Raw genomic sequence first — 15,500 nt, forward strand, 5'->3', positions numbered from 1 at the left:
CCTCACATCTCTTCCCTCCCTAAAACTGGGGCTCCTTGACTCAATATTATTCTTGCAAGTATTTAAGGATCCTTTCTTCAAAAGTTCAGGAAAATCAGAATCAAACTGTCACATCTGTTTCAGACTCAATTTAAGCAATATACAGGTAAATAGTCATTAAATGAGCTATGTATGGTATCTTTAGCCCTGTTTTCTAGCATTTTCTTTGCAACACCATGAGCTTCCTCCATGCACCCCTGCCTCTATCCAAGCTTCTCCCTCCATTCCTGGCCCTAGGATTAGAATGCCCCTCTGCTCCACACTTAGGTCCTGTTTCAGTATGGGCATAATTTCCCCTCTCAGTCTTATGCCCTTCCCCCTTCTTCATAAAAGCCTTCCTATTAGCCAGCTTGATGAGCCAATGTTCCTCAACACCCTCTGTTCAGGCTCCATCAATGCCTATTTCTTCATGCCTACTTTCATACTGTCCTATATGTGAAATAATCCTATATGACCTTTGTCCTCAAAATGCCTAATCTATTCATTTTTCAAGGCCTTCCCTATATCCTATAATACTGGGCAAAATGCAGAAAAATTGTCTAGTATAGAAAGAGTGCATTTTGAGTCGTGTACTCATACTGTGTCTAAGTTCACCAAGGGCATTTCTGAGTCTCAGATACCTCATCTGTAAAATGGTAGTAATAGTACCAACCCCCACACTGATAATAATTTTAGGACTGGTACATTGCAGGTGCTCAGTATAGTTATAAGAGGGTGGGTACACAAACAAGTATCACAGGACTTGGAATGTGATGGGCACCACAGATTCCAGAAAGGAGGTTAATTCACATTTAGTTGCTGGGCTCATGGAAGTCTTCTTATAAGGAAAAACACTTGAACTGAGCTTTGGGAAATAGTTAGAATGTCAATATACAAAGGCAGTAGGGGGAAAAGCATTCTAGGAAGAAATATAGCCTAAGTAAAAACATGCAAATGGGGAAAACAGATTGTAATAAATGAATGGTCAATTTGCACCAGTTGACTGAAGTAGGAAAAGAGGGAAGAATAGCTGAGAGATACATTGCTAGAAATGCTTTTGCTGCAGATGCAAACTATGTCATCTACGTGAACAAATGACTGAAGGGAATATTTATAAAAATTCTAACACCATCGGAAAACATACCAACACTTCTCTGGCATGGGTCCATGAGAAGGTTTCAGTGATAACAATTTGTTTTTTGCCAGCATTCATAAAAGGTGTGAATAAGATTCAGAACTTTTAGTACAAAGGGAAAGCTCAAAGCATGCTTTTTTCCCTTTTCTTTTCTTTCTTTCTTTTTTTTTTTTCTTTTTCTTTTTTTTTTTTTGGTTAAGACACAGCAGCCTTTTTGGGCTTTATTAGAAAATTCTCGTGCCAGCTGTCTCTTTTCTCTGACTCACATTCACACAATATGCCTCTCTCTTGTTTCTCGTCAGCTCTGCACTCAGATACTAATGAGTTTTCGGGAATAGAAAACCCAACGGAATATTAAAATTGGAAAGAGGAGCTCGTTGAGTTAATTTCGCCGAAGTGCATCACAACATACTGCAATGTTGTAAGAACGAATATTCAAATAGGAATTCAGTCATGGGAAAATTAATTAAGGAAAATGTTATTGCTGATATTGCTTTTTATACATATACATATGCAGAGACACACAACCATCTATTGACTTCACTGTTAACAATAATGAAAGTTAACATTTATGAAAGTCAAATGTTGAAGACTGCTTGCTGAGTTGGTGTCAAAAATTTTAACCATGATACAGGAAGCTTTTTCTCAGAGACAAACCCATCATGTGGCTGTTTCACTTAAAATTCTTTAATAAACATCATTCAGAATAAAGGAAAAGTCCTCATGGCTGTATCTTCACTGTGTAGTTTATGTGTATCTTACCTCATTTTACCTTCCTACATTCTTCCAGATATGTTGTATTTTTTCAAATCCTACTATCTTTGCCCATACTGTTCTTTCTGTGTATAACATACTTTGATCCTTTTCATATGCAGCTCAGTAGCACTCCTGCCTCCCTCTGTTAATACACCCTCCTGGGTGTTCCTATAGCACACTGGACTTAGTTGTTAGTTAACAGCAAACACAGTGCACCTACAGAATGCTAGAGACAATGCCAGGCAATTCAGTATTTTATTATCAAAGTCTGTTTATTTGGCTGCCCACCCACAAGACAGTACACTTACTGATTGATTAAACAAATACTATATAGCTGGGCCTCCCTGGTGGCTCAAGGAGTTAAGCACAGCACTATGAAGCTAGCCTTAGCCTCTGCAACATGAGTTCGATCCCTAGCTGACGAGCACATGGCGCAGCAGACCTCTCCTGTCTCACCCACATGGTGCAGCAGACCTCTCCTGTCTCACCCACTGCTCTCCTCAGCAGTGTATTTCAGTCAGTCTGCCTGTTCTGCTCCCCACTCTGTCTCTGGTGAATCCTCTCACCTCCCCCCATCCCGCACCTCTGGCCTATACCCAGTTCTTGTATGCATAAATAAATAAATCTTTAAAAAAAATACTATATAACAGCATTGTACTCAGAACTTGGTTGCAAAGGTGAATAAGAATATAAAAATAGGTTAATTATATATAATCATTACAAGACTTTTGAGTACTTATCTCTACATACCCTAATACCTGAATATATCTTGAATGGACAAGTGTAAAACCAAATGGGTAAGTGGATGAATATGTTGTTCCATAATATGAAGCTTAAGCAAAGCAGCATACAGATTCCAGGGAACATAATATTAAAAAGCAATTTGATGTAACAGTAAGAAAACTGAATTTGGAATCAAAATACTGATATTTGAATCATAGTCCTTGGACTTGCTAAATGTGAGACTTTAACAAAGCCTCAACCCCTGTGAGGTTTAATTTTTCTGAATCAAAAAACACTAACATCTGTTGGTTTAGAAAGAGCTCAAAGTTTTCACTCTTCTCTTCAAACCCAAGGAATAGAATCACAAAAAAGCACAGTGGGAATACTATACCAGGGAATAGAGCTTTTAAGGCCCACTATGATAGTTGGCAGTTGCCTTCTGGAGTGTTAGGTGGTGAAGGATTCTGAGACTGAATCTAGACTCAGAGTAAGAAGTACTGTGATTGATTAGCAATGTCCATGAGAGTACAAGAGAGTGGCTACACAGACAGCCTACTATTTGCTAACACATAAACAATGGATATCCACAGAAAGTTCCTAAGTAGATGAGTGGTGTAAATCTGGGAGCAATAGGGAATGGGGTGGGATAGAATCAAATGAAATGGAGTGGAGACCAAAGAAGAGAACCAGAAAATGGCTAACTGTACCATTACAGAGAATTCACCTTTTGACACAGCTCTCTTAATCTACTTAGAATAATATGCCTTCTTTTGCAGTTTATCCAGCTATGTTATCTTTTTTTCAAAACTGTGAATGCCTTGTTCCTGGCCCTTAGACTAGTTTGACAGTGTTTGTTGGATGAATGAGCAAAAATGAATGAATTAATGAATAACATAAATACAGTTCTGCTGCTTGTCTCTATGACCGCAACCAAATCCTTAATACAACATCAAATTTGATACGGCACTCAACAGTTCACAGAGCACATTCATCTCCATGAATTCATTTGATCCTTGCCATGATCCAGCAGGTGGACAATAGCATAACTTTTTAAAATAAAGAAGTTAAGCTTCCATGATTAAATAGCCTCTTGTATTTTTATCATTTGGCCATCAGTTTCCATATCAATGGAAAAATTTAAAAGTAAATGCTGGTTTGCTTACCTCACTGGTTTGTGGGGAAGTTCCAACCACTGTAAACTAAAATGTACCTGCTTTAATGCAAGGTATGTCTTAATAATACTTCTCTTGTTGGTAATTTTGCCTTCTTAATTTTAGTCTAACAAAAACATCAGAAAGTGGGTTTTGATAACCAAATTTCATTGATAAGATAACTGTGGTTCAGGCCTCCCCTAGTGGCACAGGCGATTGAGCCCCACACTGTGAAGCTGTCCGCAGCCTCTGCAGTGCAGGTTCCATCTGGCTGGGGAGAATCCCACATGGCGAAGCAGACCTCGCCTGTCTTGCCTGCTGCTCCCCTCAGCAGTGTATTTCATCAGTCTGCCTGTTCTGTTCCCCACTCTGTCTCTGGTGAATCCTCTCACCCTCCCGCGCATCTGGCCTGTACCCAGGTTCTTGTATAAATAAATAAATAAATAAATAAATAAATCTTTTAAAAAAATAGATAACTGTGGTTCAAGGCCAAGGTCACTAAAGCTATTAAGTGGTAAAATCACTATGGGTTTCTAAAACCCATACTCTTTTCTCTGAATTATATAACTTTTCTTCAACAGGATACTCTTGTTATAAAATGATACAATTTTTCTTTTTCTTTTCCTCCAAAGACTAAAGATATTAGCCATGGTACATAGCATGTATAAACATAACTCACCTCTGGAAAGACAGGTTGCTAGTATGCATGTGATTCTTCACAGAACTACACAAACCTGGAAGGGATGGCTGACCAGAGGCAAACAGGCACATGCACTAGGATCATGTCTACCTGGACCAACATGTCTGTCTGGGACTGGACCTCTCAGTGGGTCTGAAGCTACACACAATGTTTCTAGGATAAGCAGGGGCTATAAAAGGCCTGAGAAATGCTGCCTATTGAAATGCAGGTCTCACAAAATAATCCATAGCTCCCTTGTCTCCTCAGGGCCTGCAATTCTTGCCTTTGTTCATGGGCCCACAGATGAGTCCTTTATTCTATTGTCTAAACAGCAAAATTATGGTCTCCTAAGGGGAAAAGGTTTGGGTCTGAACTTGACTTTTTATCAATCTCGTTAACTTGGAAATAAGCTACTGATTTGACTTTGCATTCATCAGAGTCAAGGGTGGATTGTGTTGCTTTGTTTCCCTTTGTCCTTAATTAACAGCCATTGAATACCCATATTAATTAGCGGGGCTGAGAGATATTTTGCCTCACCCTTCACCATGATATATAATTAAAAGTCCCATTAATAAAATAGCTGCATTCATAATTTCTATAAACCTATTATGAAACAATAAACATGATTATAGGGTAGCTTCCCTTTTTTCTCCAAGCCTCCCTTCACTGTTCTTGTCTATTTCCATAAAGATCTTAGTATTGCACAGGAAAGGACAGACTAGCAGAGGTTGTAAGTGGTTACTTTGATCTGATCATTCAATGTGTGTAATTAACAGGATAAATCAGGCAAAAGTGTTATTGAGAAAAGAGTTAGAGAACCACTTGAACTAGTAATACGATACGGTCTTATAAGCATAGAACTCATAGGACTTTAATCTCTGAAAGTTCTGTTCTTAATTGGACCAGAAGTATCCATCATGGAAGTCCTGACTTTTTTACTCAATTCAATTTAGAAAATATTATTCAGTACACACTGTCTGTTGAGCACAGTAAGTGAGAAATAGAAATGAATCAAAAATATTTCCTGATGAATCAGAAACAGTGCCTGCCCTCAAAGAGTGTGTCATCTAGAAAAATGGTTAAGTCCCTTAAACAACCAACTCAGATACAAAGAAGGCCCTGTATGGTAAGAGAAGAAAGGCATGAAACTTTCTCTAAATTGATGCCTCTCACTGCACTACAGGCTAGATTGGGAGTTTTTTCCTAGTTTTTTTCTAGGTTTTTTTTTTTTTTTTTTTTTTTTTTTTTAGTACACACTGTATGTGTGTATTTCTCCAATCATATAATTTATCAAAGATGCTTCTCTATTCCAAAATGAAGTAACAATTAATTTTAACATAAATTAAATTTGTGTTAGTTTAATATTCTTACTGCTGGCATATTGTGGACACCTCATAAATATCTATCAAATAAATGAATAAAAGGGCATCTGAGTATTAGCCACTCTTCTTGATCAATTATAATAACCTTACACAACAGAAACAAAACTCAAGAGAACACACACTTCATAAACATTCTCTTATTTGATACTTACAATGGCCCTTGTCCTATTTATGAAAGAGAGAGAGATGGCAAAAAGATTAGCTGATGAGGAGAAGATACCACTCACACTGGCTGATGCTAAACCTACTGCTCTTTTCTTTACAACATGCCTCGGTTCTTATTCTCCAGAAAAGTCCATCCTCTATTTAAAAGTCTACCTAGGTTCCAGTCATAAAAGATCCTTTTCAGAATTCATACACAAATGTTAATACTCAGTAAGCTAGTGTTTCCCAGTCTGAGAGTATTTCTTTTTTATTCCTGTTGGATTTGAATCCTCAAACTCTCTCTTCAGTGGACACTTGAAGACAGTTTTCTGCTTCTGTCTCTACAACATTCTTTTGCTCTTAATGGGCCCACAATAGTCCTTGTGTTTGCTCAATATAAAGTTCCTAATATATCCTGTGCCAATTACTCCTCAGGGATTTAATTCTTGTACCCTCTTGTATCCTCTTTGGGGTAGATTACATAATAGTGACTTAATAATTATGGATTATCTTCAACATGCAATATCCTACCTGCAAAATCCCTTCTTAGAGAAATTCTTCCCTCCCAGGATTCTACACTGCTGACTCCCTTTTGTCACCTTTCATTTGCTTTTCAATCTTCAGCATAAGGGCTTCTACCATTAAAATTGCTCTCCACAGAATTCTCCTGGTGGTCCATTGCAAGTTTCTTTAATGCCCTTGGTTAAGTATATTTCTCCCAATCTTTCTAAATGATTCAACAGTCTGTTTTAAAATAATCTCTTCAAAAGTTACTTGGCAATGGTTTCTTGGAGACTGAGTTGAGGGTGGCAGGGAGGAGTGGTATGGTGAGGACATGTTAATTGTCTCAGTTGAAATGATGGTTTCATAGGTGTATGCATGTCCAAATTTATCAACTTGCATGCCTTAAATATGTGCAGTTAATTGTGTATCAATTATACCCCCAATTGTTATGTTTTTTTTTTTTTTTAAGTCAGTTGGGAAAGTATTCTTTCCTATTATTCTTCTAGTTATCCAAACTTTTTTCTAAATTTCCTGTCTAAGCCCAGAAGATGAATCTAGTTCCAGACCTGCAGTCTTATCTACTTGACTTTTCCTACCATAAGAGATTGCAACTGTCCATCTATTTCTTAGGTGGCAGTCAAATAATTAATCAGAGATGAATTCCAACTTACATTTATGAGCCTAGCATAGATTTGAAATAATTAACTTGGCTGAACTGCATAAGAAAGAAAGTTGTATCAAGGTCAACATCATTATCATAATCTTTGTCTTGGACCTCTCCTCTGCATTCTTGTCTTTAATCTCTGTCATTATCATTATCACAACATTTATCAAGTGCTTACTACATGCCAGAGTCTGAGTTAAACATCTAACATCTTATCAAATCCTTATAACTACTAAAATTTCTATTAGTGTGCCCATTTTACTGACAAAGAAAATGATTCACAGAGAAATTAACCAGGAGGCAGAAGACTGACAAAGCAGATGGCATTATCAAGAAAACTTTTAAGAGATATTTAATGCAATTTAGTTAAAGATCCTTGGCCCCAACTGTTAAACCCTCAATCAAAGAGGACCCTGTTGACCTACAATTACCTTGGGTTCATTAACTTCCATTTCTATACTAAATCTCTGTCCAAGGTGGGGGCCCTTAACCACCACCTTCTGAACACATGACCCAAGCAGAAGCATGAGCTGGTCAAGTTATAATGGGCCTCTGAAACCAAGACTCCAGACATTCCACCCTGCTCCCATCCTGTCCAAATACCAATAGTCCTATAGAAATCCTAATTCCCTTAATACAGGGAGGCCTTGTGCTGAGAGGGACCTCCACATCTCCTAGCTTGATTCAAGTAGTAAAGCTCTCTTTACAACAAATCTACTTGGACTAGTCAATTAATTGATACACGCCAAACAATGAACCCCTTGATCTAGGCAACAAATATGCAACTTACATGGGGACTGATTTTACTTGGCTTATGCAATGTTTTTATTTTCATTTAATACAGAAAGTCCCAGGATAGCTGCTATACATACATTTTTAGTAACAGGCAGCTCTTATCACTGTTGAGACAACCTTTTTTCACCATTGCATGGCTCCCATTTTTGTCCCCAAGGAAGATCAAAATCTGTTTCCCTGTCTTTCTAAACTCTGAACTAGTTCTGTCCTCTTATAACATACAACATACACTTGATGCCTACCATGATAGCTTTTTAAAATTTCTAAAGACTGTTCCTGAATATCATCCCAGATTAACTACTTTGGGTAACTAACCAGATTAACTAGTTTGATTTAGCCATCATTGTGCCCTCTTTAAGTCAGAAATTGTATTGGACATTCCATCATCCAGTGTTCTATTAGTTCTTGCCTTGGTCTTGATCTCTTCTCTGTTCTTTGTCATGAACTGCTTTTTGTCTACTTTCCAGCCCTTTCTCAGAACTATATCTCTACGGCTGTAACTTCTTAATGTCAGAGGGCAATGGTGGACAGGTTATGTGGAAACTCTAAGAGAACAGGCGGTGCAAAATATATCAGGGAACAGACCTGGTCATCTTTGCTGCTCCTGTGTATTTAGGATTCTATTAAATATGTTAAGGGCACGGAAACAAAATAATGTGATATCCTGTATCCCCAAGCATACCTAATTTCTCTGGGTACTATCTTCCCAGGGCCCTGCTGTCTTCCTCTCCACATTATCTCACTCCCAATCCTATCACTTTCGCCCAAACTCATTTCAGATACATTCCCTTAGACAACAAAGCTCTACATTAGATGTTGTCAATAGTCCAACCATCTCCATTCTTACTATTGAACATTTATTCCCCACCATTTCCTCCTGAATCTGAAAGCACACTGGAGGGAACTTTTTTTTTTCTTTTTGCTTTCTTTTTTTATTGAAGCAACACTGAATTATAACATTATATGTCTGAGTTATTCATCATTGAAAATCAACATGCATATACACTATATTGTTCACCACTATAATCCAATCTATCTTTCCCATATCAGTGTCCTCTTTTTCCTGATTTATCCATCCCACTTTCCTATTTCCTGGTGGTAAAATCATGAATTGGCATTATAGTCCAAAAGCTTATTTAAACTCTATTTAATTCATCTGGTTTTTGTTTGTTTTCTCAATTATACCATATATGTTTTTCTCTGCCCAGCCACATTGTTGCAAAAGGCAGTATTTTTTTTTTTATACCTGCATAGCTATCTTCTTTATCCATTCATCAGCTGATAAACACTTTGGTTGTTTTCTGTTCTTGGATGTTATAAACAGTGTTGCAATAAATATAGTGGCATATATATCTATCTGAATTATTTTTTTTTTTTATTTTTCAGGTAAATATCCAAAAAGGGATAACTGCAGACTATGGAATTTCTTTTTTTTTTTTTTTTTCGAGGAATCACACACTGCTTTCCATAACTGTTGTACCCATTTATATTACCACCAACAGCATAGAGTTCCCATCTCTCCACACCCTCTCCAGTACTGTTGTTTCTTGTCTTTTGAATGAAAGTCATTCTCACAGTTGTGAGGCGACAGCTCATTGCTGTTTTGATTTATAATTCTCTAATAATAAGAGATGATAAACATCTTCTCATATGTCTATTGGCAATCTCTATGTATTCTTTGGAGAAGTTACAATGACTATTCTTCTTGGTCTTGCTTCTCCAGTTAATTTCCTGCTCATTCCATTTTTCGAAAACAGGGCCTTCCCAGCCTGCCACACAAAGATGGAGTCATTTGAATTCCTTGCTGGGAGATATTATAACAAAATATTCAGAGCACCTTACATATTAGTCTAATTTATAAATAAGGAATTTTCAAGTCAAAAAGGTTTAAGGGAACTTGCTCAAGGTTACGTAGTTTAGAAGTGACAGTGCCTTTAAACATTTAACAGATCAAAAAAGCTTTAAGATATTTTACTATGCTGGTCATGTTCCATTTTGTTAAAGTTCCTTTTTATGTGCAGTTCCCAGAACTGGATAAAGTTTAACTGCAATTTTTTACAATGTATATAAATGTACTAAAGTGCAAAAACATTTCTGCCAAATAAATAAGAATTAATTCTTCAGTTTTATTCAAAATGCAATGACATTTCATGCCAGGTATTTAAAAAATAAAAACAAAATGACATTCAGAAAGTCATTAAAGCTTCCTTGATAGGGAATTTCATTGGAAATTGCAGGTATAAAGTTGAATCTAATCCTATAGCCCTGTTTAATTAAGTAATCTTCAGCACTCTCTACTGAGGATCTGCTCTACCTTCCTGTCTTCCCAACAGGCTAAATAGACATGGTGAATTTAATCTTGATAACAATTCTTGATTTTTTTTTTTCCTGTATTCCTAGCCAGAAAGAAGACATATGTATGTAGGGGATGAAGGTGGAAAAGGTAGAAAATCTCATGGTACTAAAAACTAGTGAGTAATAAACAATATAATGATTGAGTATTCACTCCCGTGACAACAAAGAAATGAAATTAATACCTCTATTTCCTAGGTAATACTATCCTCCGAGGGACTCTGTCAATATTAAAAATCAACAACTTGCATAGATGAGTACTAATCCACTACTGCATTTGTATAAATAGAAAATAGTGCAAGAATTGTACATGGGAAGAGTCATTGCTAAAATATAAAATGTCAGTAAGATGATCACCTGCAATATAACAATTTAGATGAAATCAACAATGTCATTCATTCATTATTATAAAAACATTTTATATAAACTTTATATCCAGCAGTCAGAAAAAGAAATCCTAATACATTGCTGATAGGAATATAAACTGAAGCAGTTTATAAACTGCTTCAGTTTATATTCCCATTTTGGAAAGTGATCTGAATCTATCTTAAAAAACTTAAACTGGATATACTATTTGATCCAGCAATCCCACATTTAGGTATCTGTGAAAGAATAGCCAAAGGAACATGAAACTATCAATTCAAAAAGTATATGTGCTACAATGTATACTGCAATATTATTTATAATAGCTAGGATTTAGCAACAGCTTAAAAAAATAGATATGGTATATCCACATAATGGAATACTATACTAGTCAGCTATAAGGAAAAATGAAATGTTACCATTTACAGCAAAACTCAAAGAACTTGTGAGAATTAAGTGTAGCAAAGCAAGTCACAAAGATGAATAATGGGTGACATTACACATATGAATAAAATAAGGAAACAAAGCAGATGGATATTGATAATCTTAGGCTTCTGGGGTAAAGAGGGTGAAGCAGAAACAAGGAACAAACTGATAGGCTGTGGGAGAAAAAAATAACGAATGAATGAATAAATAAATAAACAAGAACATTGTGACTACACTGAATTTCTCATCCCTGTAATTCATTTCACATCTTTCTAAATTCCTTTCATATTTTCTTACTTTTATAATTGCTACTTTGTCTCCACTATGTGCAAAATACTTCTTGAGGTGCAGTAAAAGATAACAACATTAAAAACAGAAGAATCCCTAAATTTTTTTTTAAGATTTATTTTTTTTATTTTATACAATAGCTGGGGTACAGGCCAGAGGCGTGGGAGGGTGAGAGGATTCACCAGAGACAGAGTGGGGAGCAGAACAGGAAGACAGACCAAAAGCACTACTGAGGGGAGCAGCAGGCATGACAGGAGAGGTCTGTCACGCCTTGTGGGAATCTGCTTGGCCAGCCAGGAATCGAACCCGTGCTGCAGAGACTGCAGACAGCTTCACGGCACTGCGCTCAACCCGGTGCACCACCAGGAGGCCCAGAATTCCTAATCTTAATGAACTTAGAGTGTGGGAGAAGTTACTGGCATATCACGCACATAAATGAGGACAATGATAAGGTTTAAAGCACTAACTGATGGAGAAAGGTACAAAGGGATTTTAGGAGGGACACAAATGAAATGTATCAGGAAACTAGTAAGAAAGTGAGTAGGGCTATTTGATGTTGGATTATTTGAATACTTCCACACAGCAAAAGAGACAATCAACAGAGTGAAAAGGCAACCTGTGGCATGGCAGAAAATGTTTATAAAAATATATTTACAAGGAATTATATACAGAGTATATAAAGAACTCCTAAAACTCAACAAAAAGCAATTATTGAAACTAGATTTTCTAGAGATATCATGCTCAGAAAAGTGAAAATGATTACTTTGCACAGCTAATAAATGACAACGCGATTGTCTGCTGGTGCTTTATCACATGATCACTTCCTTTTTGCTGGAAACAACTACTCAGAAAGGAGTACTATATACTGGTGTTGTTTTGGCTGGTTAATCTGTACCCTGAGTATCAATATGTTTGGATATAATCCATAGGCCAAAACAATCTCCTCCTTGTGCCTCTTCTCTTTGAGTCAGGGTTTTTAATGAATAGCCTCCTGAAAATTCATTTCTTCTTGCTTTCCCACATGGCTTTAATTTATTGCCAAAGTGACTCCTTGGAAGTTCCATATTTCTTCCTTCAAGGACACAGAGGAAAGCAGCATAGAATTTTTCCTTGGTAAATAAGGCTGCTCCTCTTCTTCATTGTTCCCTGTGTCCCTTAAACAAGCTCCATCCATCTATATTTAGCTCCTATTGATTCTTGCTTAACTGTCTTGTTCCTCTTAGGCTCTGAAAAGCACTTCGACTCTGTAGAAACTGAATGTATGATACTTCCTATGACTGCAGGGGGAACCAAACTAGAGGCATGTGCAGTACAGATACCCAGTTTTGTCCCTGCCCCAGGACAAATCTCAATAGAAAAGTAGCAAGGTTAGAGGTAGGGAGGTGGGGTTCCTATTTATAAAGATATTGGTCTGAAGATTCAAGAAAGCCTGGCATATGCCTCAATCCCAATCGTGTAATCACATCACAGTTTCTCTGTGGGTTCATGTTTCTCGTTTTAAAAAAATAGGGTTTTGTACTAGTTGGTCCTAACAGTCAGTTTATGTTTCCTTTTACAAATTATATTACATGTTGCTTATATATCCATTGCATGACATGTGTACAATGTAAAATTATAAATAAATAAAATTTTGGAAAAGTATTTTACAAATGGAAAATTCTTTTATAGATGTACTCATTGCTCTAATGATGTTATGATTGAATTCCTGAATCTCCACAAGTCTCCAAGGACTATATACCCTTACATTAGAAAACAAAAGCAGTTTTCCTCCAATCTTTGCTCCAATTTAGATAAGGAGCAATGCCCTAGGAGAATACAGATAATCAGGAAGATATGAGGAGGTCAGGCTGGCCTTGGACAAGGGTAATGTGAAGGAGTATTAAGAAAGACAAGTTTTGGTATTAGCGAAAGGAAGATGAAAATAGGCCCAGTTTAGAGACGTGTCATAGTCACTTAAGTACCTGGGTTGACAGAAGTGATCAAGAAAGAGCTGAGAACCACTGCACAAAGGGGCACCTACATAGTTTGAGGAAGAAGAAATTGGAGGGTACATAATCAGCTTCTCTGTTTCTGTATCTTGGGCTTGCTACCTTAATGGACACCATTAATGGACTGAACGCCAACAACTGGTTCTGAGATTTGGAAAACCCCTTGAACACTTGATGGCCCTATGAAGGGGGAGAGCCTTGTAGAAAAAAAAGGTATATTACAATTATCATCATCATTATTACTTATTCCATTGCCTACTTTTCTTAACAATTTTGCATATATATTTTTCAATTTTGCAATTAAGGCTTCAGCCCTGCACAAACACAACCCCCATTTTTGACACTCTTATACATTTTTTCCCTGCATTAATAGAGTGTCTAGAATGAAGAAATTAAGTTTTGTACTTCATCCTCCCCCTAATGAGTAGCTTTTAGGACTCTATCATTCACATCTGGGACCCACACTGCAAACATCACTGACAACTCCAGCAGAAATAACCAGATTGAGGAACGGTCTGAAGGCCAGTACATTCTGGAAATAGTAGGAAGAATCTGAAAAACGACAATTCCCGAAGGACTGTCTGAATATCAGACTTCAACTACAAGGAAAAAGGGAGGAGCCAGGTGGGTGGAAAGGGAACTGGGAACAAATCTATTCAATGGATTATTCCCTCCCTCTTTCTCCCCAATTGATGAGAACTGATGACCTCAAGATTGATGTACTATTCCTAGTAGTAAAAGGATATTCTGGGATGGTTCTTGCAGGTACCATCTTAGGAAGCCAAATTAAGCAAAAACATACTGTATAGGAGCAGTTTCAGGAGTCCAGTGGTATGGGTGAGTTGTAATACAGAATTGGGATGAGAATGGGGCCTAGGAAAGGCAGTATCCAAATTGTTTTGCCCTATTCTACATAATAACCAACTAATTTAGCTGAGTTGATTGACAAGATAGAGCTGCAAAGGCAGCTCAGAAGGCAGAAAGCAGTACCATCAAAAGATAGGCTGGGTATCCATTAAATTCATGTTCCCATTCTGAATAAGGGCTGGAAACTTCTTTACATATGCACACCATTCTGAGTCTCTCTTGCCCTTTCTTGCTCTCGACAATCTTGAACACTGCTTTGCCATTCATCTTCTTGGTGTTTTCTTTCAGTCTATGTTATCCTTTCCCCTCCAACTCTTCTCATTCTACTAATATAATTACTGGTAATAACAACTATAATTTTTAGATAATTTAGGTTGTGCTGTGAATTCTGGGTGACTCCATATATTTCATTTAATTTTTCAACTACCTTATGCCTATGAATTATTCTGATATTAACTCTTTTGCAGAAAAGGGAACCAAACCTAGGAGAGATATTTTACCTTGCTCCAAATCACATATGTAGAACATATTAGAGCTAGGTTTCAAAACATCATCTCTGTGACTTGAAAGCCAATTCATTTTCTAAACCCTGAGCAGCAATGTCTCACTAATGATTTATTTATTCTCAATAAAAACTCTGATGATTTTGATTCCCCTCGCAGGTAATATAGTCTCCTCTGTCTGTGTTGGCTATACTCAAGTTCAATCCTATCAGCAGTGCTCCCCCATTAACTCTCTCCTCTAATCTTCTCTATCCTGGCAGGCAGTTCTCAGACAACAGGAACCAAACAGTTAGAAACTAGAGAATTCAAGACAGATTTTGAAGGACAAGCTGTCCTTTTTGTAGACATGTGATGTCTGTCCCTGAGAAAATGCATTCTTGGTTGTTGCCTAACATTTCAGGGCAGGAGAGGTCCAAGAATTTGACCTTACCACACAGGAGAACTTTTTCATTTTACCACAGAGTGCATTTGACCCACAGGAATGCTGGCCTTATGATTGCTGAACAGATTTTATAAAGCTACATAAATAAAATTAACTCAAGTCATTGTTCCAAAGAAACCCTGAACAGGGTTATGCCTGATTTGGCTTCCCAGGAGAACAACTTACTCGTGATATGTCAGAACTCAGCTCTTGTTGGACCCACGCATATGTGCAGGCACACACATTCACAAATACACACACACACATTTCCCAACCTTAAAGATATTTCCCAAGAAAACCATATGAAGAGAATCTTCATTACCAGAAGTAGGGAGTGAGTC

General features: G+C 37.2%; 1 protein-coding gene and 1 long non-coding RNA gene across 13 annotated transcripts in view; one reads left to right on the forward strand and one right to left on the reverse strand.

Moving 5' to 3' along the window:
- The window catches only part of LOC119235249 (uncharacterized), a 39,161-nt gene extending 37,296 nt beyond the window's left edge, over positions 1–1,865 (forward strand). The window contains exon 4 of the long non-coding RNA XR_008550429.1: positions 1,456–1,865. This is a non-coding gene — a long non-coding RNA (uncharacterized LOC119235249). The remainder of the gene's footprint in view (positions 1–1,455) is intronic.
- Positions 1–15,500, reverse strand: part of LOC119235247 (AGBL carboxypeptidase 4) — a 940,458-nt gene that overhangs the window by 532,342 nt on the left and 392,616 nt on the right. The gene's annotated exons all lie outside the window — the stretch shown is intronic.

Source organism: Talpa occidentalis, unplaced genomic scaffold (assembly GCF_014898055.3).
Source record: "Talpa occidentalis isolate TD23 unplaced genomic scaffold, MPIMG_talOcc4v2.1 talOcc4.9, whole genome shotgun sequence".
Taxonomy (NCBI): domain Eukaryota; kingdom Metazoa; phylum Chordata; class Mammalia; order Eulipotyphla; family Talpidae; genus Talpa; species Talpa occidentalis.